Raw genomic sequence first — 5,620 nt, forward strand, 5'->3', positions numbered from 1 at the left:
AACCATACTTTATTCTGACTCGATGTGGTAGGCCTAAAAACCTTAAATCTTTGCCAAGATTTTTCCTGGCACAGTCTTCTGAGAAATCCATCATTCTTGTGGACCCTGCTAATCTTATCTGTGAAAAAAAGGCCAGAATCAAGGTGCAAACTACAAGGACAAATAGTCTCGGGTGTGCGCTCGGCTCGCTCCACCTTCAGCAGTAATTTGTCAAAGCCAGGGGAGGAACATGTTTCATGCCACTCACATTTATGTAAAGCGGCTGATAGATTAAATATTAAAGAGATAAATAATGGAATGCACCCCTCACCCCTCCCTCCATCCTTCCCCCTCTCCCCTCTTCACCCACCCATTCACCTGGACCAAATGGCATTGGCGTCCATTGTTTTCTAAGTGGTATTGCACATGAGTATACTGTAAATGCATATGCTTTTAAAGTTGTGTAATGCTGTTGTGTAATCAAAGCTACAACAAGAAGGTTGTGCACACTGTATGCAAAATGCAGGTGCAACCAGCCAGCAACCCAATCCACTATCCAGAGATGACTGGCCAGTGCACTTCAAATCAGGGTTGCCAGATGAGGCTGATGATTTCCAGCCCAAAAAATGCTCAAAACCCGCCTAGAAGCACAAAATCCCGCCCAATTCTATTGATTTCTATGGCAAAAATTGGGCAGGTTTTTCCGTTAAATGCCATTTTTACCCGCACACAGCCATTCTAAGCAGCCCAATTGGGTGGGAAACAGCCCAATCTGGCAACGCTGCTTGAAATCCATCAAAGACAACAGCACTGGGGTTAGCTCTCCTCCCTATCTTTTCATTCAACAATATGTTTTCTACTTGGCAGAAGTAGAAGTACCGTAATATTATTAGCAGTTGTGGTAGGACTATAGTAGTAGTAGTAATAGTGGTATCAGTGAAGTAGTAGTAAAAAAGAGTCATGTAAGACGTTGCGACACAACAAGTGGTGATACAATAGCCTAGTTAAAGGGGAACTCCACTTTTTTGAACAAATGTGTAAGGTGATTTTAAGAAGAGAGTTGCAGGTGCCCATAGACGGCCATTCTAAAGCTGGTTGAGATAAAATCCAAATCAGCCAAATAACAGAGACTGCAGCAAACATGAAATAAACAGCGAGGGGGACTCTAAGACATTGCAGACCACTCAGAAAATGGCCTTAATGTTCAAAAAAGTGGAGTTCTCCTTTAACGTGATGAACCTTACCTGACTGTCTCAGTTGAATGGATTCCGCCTTCCTCCCCGAATATTTGTCTGGAATTATGCTGTATGTATAATTACATTTTTTTTAAATCCTTGCACGTGATTGGGGAAACCATTTGTCTAACTCGAAAATACAGTTGAAATTACATAATCATTGTTGACAAGTGAGCAGCCATTGTTGTCCAAAATAACTGTCACATTTCACCTTTTTTTTAAACCTTTTCCACTACATTGAACATAAACTTTGACTACGTCACATCTCAGAAAATCCTGTGATCCTGATTAGTTCGGCTGGCAGTTCGGGTGCCGAGAAAATCTGAAGATCCTTCAAACCCTTGTGAAAGCTCACAAAGCTGAGCCGTAAAATACAAAGGTCCGGCAATATAGTCCGGGAGCCGTGGGGTTGAACCCAGATTTCTTTGATAAAGTTCTTTTTTTTGCTTTATCTGATAGATTTTAGGCAAGTCTTCAAGATTTCAGACGATGCCCGGTGATATCACTTGAGCATTTTCAGATTTTGAGCCTTTATTGTCCCATAAATGCAAATTATGACAAAAAACCTAATATTACTGTAAATAATGTTACAAAATGTACCAAATTGCTTATATTACCTGAAAAACATTCACATTGGACTGCCTTAACACTGCCCTTATTGAAACAAACCCAATATGGGGTAATAAATTAACCCTTTCATAACAGCAATCCCACAAATAAGACGAGACACTGTAGGTGAATAGGGTATTTTTTTTAACTTACAGATATCAATATAAAACTTTATCAGATGATTACTCGTATGAATTGGAGAAAAAAATGTATTACAAGTTTTCTATATTTTATGTTTAAATATGCTAATTAGGCTATTAGCGAATTAAATATGCACTAATTTGCATTATATTTTGATGCAATGAATCTGACCACCTGAAAATGCCAGCTTCAAAATTCCTTTTTTATTTTGTTAATATCCTACATACAAGAATATTTACTGTGGTCAATTGTGGCTATCTCCTTTTGTTATCCAGGTACAGAGAAAATACTGCTAATAACATTAAAAAATGCGAATTTCTGCCTATTTTTATGCATTTAGTTATATAAATCAGGTCATGAATGACAAATCAACAAATGCCTCAGTAAAAACATTCACAACATTGCTTAGAATAAGACTGTAAAGTATGGAACGGATTGTGCATTATGAGATCCTGCATAACATCACATCATGACAACATACATGACAACATCGCCGGTAGGTAGCCTACCACAAATAGCCAACATATATTTAAAAAAAAAAGAACAACAGAGTGTGGGGGTAACTGGTGAGCAGTCGTTGGCTGTTCCAAAAGATGAATAAAGAAATGACATACATCCAGTGTATCCAGACTGGTATTGAATGATCACTTAAATCCATAAAGCCATCAAATAAGATCTGTACATGCATTTAAATTTACACAGAAAGACCTATATACACTGCAACATACAGTACCGCACGCTCAGAGAGAGAGAGAGAAGAGAGAGAGAGAGAGGAGGATAGAGGAGAGATGAGAGGAGAGAGAGAGAGAGAGAGAGAGAGAGGGGAGAGAGAGAGAGAGAGAGAGAGAGACATAGGAAAACAGCTATACATTATATATACGGTTGAGTCAAAAAATTAAGTCAATCCAGTGTATCCTGACTGGTATTAAATGATCACTTAAAAGTCCATGAAGCCATCAAATAAGACATGTACATGCATTTAAATTCGCACAGAAAGACCTGTCTACACCTATACAACATACAGAGTCCTTAACACCTAAAACACCTATAGCCTACATTATACTACACGCACACGCACACGCACACACACACACACACACACACACACACACACACACACACACACACACACACAGTAAAGCTCACACAACATTGGTTCGGCAGCATCCCAGCCGAAAACATGCACAGAAAATGGTGCAAGGCACACTGTTTACAGCACAGCTACATTTCTTAGAATTGCAGGGGCTTTTACTCTTGCAACCACATCTGATCATCTGTAAAATGTAGTCTGGTGCCACTTTGACCTTTTCTGGAACACTTATTGGTATCAGTGCTTTGTTGCATGGGTCTTTCCTCCATCCAAATGCTTCAGGAGATCGTTTAGGTGGAGTGTGAACCAATGTCCTCCACAATATTGCTTGAAAATGAGCCCTTTTCACATTCTCAAGAAATGCCTCTGTTGTTGGTGGAAGAGCAGCCAGGTTAGGTGAAGATAAATGACCTTTCCCATTCTTTTTTCCCCATACCACCAACCTTGTATGTGACATGCTGATACTGTCTGGAATGCCATAACATGCCGACACAAAGTTAGTGGCCTCACTGGAAAGTTGTTGGAATGGTGACAGCACATTACCAATTGATGTCAAGTGATATCCAGCTTTTAGGGTCTTGATAACAGAGCCTTTACCAAAACCAAAATAGGATGCCACAGTGTCACACCCTGATATGGCATGGGCTGGTAAAAGGTCAATTACAATGTCATTTAGTGGATTTACATTTTTAATTGTATCTCTTTCCATGTTAATACGACCACCACTGAAATTATGTACTTTGTAGGCAAACAAATCATCAGCCAAAAATTATGTAATTGTTACTTATAATTTTTATTTTGTGTTACAACAGCACAGGAAGAGTAAATAGCAATGTATGAAATGGTGAAATTCTGTGTTGAATTAGTACGGTAATCCTTTCTGGGTATGTCTAAGCTGACACCACCAATATTCGCCTAAATGTTACATATTTCTGCTTGACAAACAGCTAGTTATGTAATTGTCTAAAATTTATTTGGTACGAGCACTTTCTCCACTTTGATGTGGCAGGCCTACCACCCAGAATGCTCTATGGTTAATCATAGTGCAGTTATGAAGCTGTCGAAAGCTTGTGGGCTATGGCTGCAGCGAAATCAACATGAAAGGGTTAATATCTGAAATTGGCACATCACCCACTCTTATCCTGATGGGTAAGTGTTGGACAACTACAAGCAGAAAAACCAAACAACCCACTATGAGATATAAAGCCACGTTTGGCGAAATGTTGGCCTTTGTGACTTGGAAAATCAGGCTTTTTGGGTGAATGCCCCGCCCCCAAACATGCATGACCCCCCCACATGATTGTCCATACCTCACCACCTGTTCTTATACACATCCCACCATGTAAACAAACACAAAATAAGTATGGTATAGGGTATTTGGTCAGCATAACATGAATTGGGAGCCAAAGACTGTTGTAATCTATGGTTGCAGCACATCAAGCATAAAAGGCTCAATATCTGAAAATGCTCAAGGGATATCACCGGGCATCGTCTGGAATCTTAATAGGTACACCTTAGGCAACCACAAACTGCAAAGAAAAAAACTTTATCAGACGAAACTGGGTTCGGCTGATATTTGGCTTTTGGCTGCCGGACTAATAGCCAGGTTAAGATGACTGACTAGCAACCAAAAATATTTTTGCCTGGCGAGTTGGTCTAGCACTGGTCCATGTAATATTACCATAACAGGCTCTAGCTATGGTCCACCAATCATAACGTGAGTTACTTCCTTTTTGTTTGAGTTTTGGGGGTGGGCCTGGCAGGACGATACGGCTGCATGGCTGTTACCAGTACATACACACTGGGATATTTGCGTTCACTTAATGTCTCCGGGAGCATCACGAGTCCGAGAGGTTCGCGGGCTGCCTTGCACACTGCACAGTCCGCATCCACGTTATATCCGCGGGCAGCAGCCATTCATTTTCAATGGAGCCCGCTCATTGAACGCGGACGTCCACGCAGAAAAATAGACTCGAGTTAAGACATCAGAATGGCTAGTACGGCTAACAAAAAGTGATTGTTTGATTGGTCATAGTGTTGGTTGAAGCAGTGCATAGGCTATTTGAACCAAAATGACAACCATTTGGTCCCACCCACAGCACTCAGCTGTCTGAACTGAGGGATCCCAGACCAGTGTTGCAAAAAAAAAAAAAAATCAGCCAAAGTCGCTATTGGCTCGCTGAAAAGTCGCTAGATGACGTCATGACATTACGTATGACGTCGCAACATCACACACGACACACTGATCCCTAGAAAACGTGCCCTCATGCCTTCGTGCAGTACAAATGGGCAGTGCTACCTACTGTTTGGAGATCAGAGCTAATATGTAACCCTGCTCAATCGTGGGAAACGCTTTTCACAGCGGCGCAGAGTTACAATTATGTTGAAAAACAATGATTTTGTCATTGCTTTAAAATGCGCCAGATGCACCAAAAAGTCGCTTAAGTCGCTAGATGAGGTTCTTAGTCGCCAGGGACATCAAAAAGTTGCTGAATCTATCGACAAAGTCTGGCAACACTGTTCCATACTAAACATTGTTAATGTCAGGTGGCTCACCAGGCCAGCG

Source organism: Engraulis encrasicolus, chromosome 7 (genome assembly GCF_034702125.1).
Source record: "Engraulis encrasicolus isolate BLACKSEA-1 chromosome 7, IST_EnEncr_1.0, whole genome shotgun sequence".
In the NCBI taxonomy this organism is placed as follows: domain Eukaryota; kingdom Metazoa; phylum Chordata; class Actinopteri; order Clupeiformes; family Engraulidae; genus Engraulis; species Engraulis encrasicolus.